Consider the following 645-nt stretch of genomic DNA (forward strand, 5'->3'; position numbering starts at 1 on the left):
CAATTGACATATTTCAGCTAACAGATGCTGCCTTGGACGTGCTCACCAAGTTGTGCCAAGACCTCTGGAGAACAACCACTTGGCCAACTGACTGGAAGAGATCTATATATTTGTTTCCAACCTAAAGAAGGGTGACCCAACGGAGTGTGGAAACTATAGAACAATATCATTGATTTCACATGCAAGCAAGATTCTACTGAATATCCCAAAATGACTGGAAGAGCACATCAAGCAGAGAACTGCCAGAAGTCCAGGCTGAGTTTAGAAGCGGTTTTGGTACTAGGGATATTGTAGCCAATGTCAGATGGATCTTAGCTGAAAGCAGGGAATACCATGTCCAGAGTATGTCAGAGGAATGTCTATGTGTGTTTCATTGATTGTGCAAAGGTGTTTGACTCTGTGGATCATAACAAACTGTGGCTGACTCTGAGAAGAATGGGAATCCCAGAACATTTGATCGTGCTAATGACAAAACTATACTTGGACCCAGAGGCAGTCATCAAGAACAGAGATAGGAAACACTGTATGGTTCAAAATTGGGAAGGGCATATACCAGGGATGTGTCCTGTCTCCGTACTTTTTCAACCTGTATGTAGAACAGATTATCTGAGAGGCTGGGCACTATGAGGAGAAATGTGGCATCAG

Source organism: Elephantulus edwardii, unplaced genomic scaffold (genome assembly GCF_000299155.1).
Source record: "Elephantulus edwardii isolate Elephantulus edwardi_28Jun2011 unplaced genomic scaffold, EleEdw1.0 scaffold00581, whole genome shotgun sequence".
NCBI classification, from domain to species: domain Eukaryota; kingdom Metazoa; phylum Chordata; class Mammalia; order Macroscelidea; family Macroscelididae; genus Elephantulus; species Elephantulus edwardii.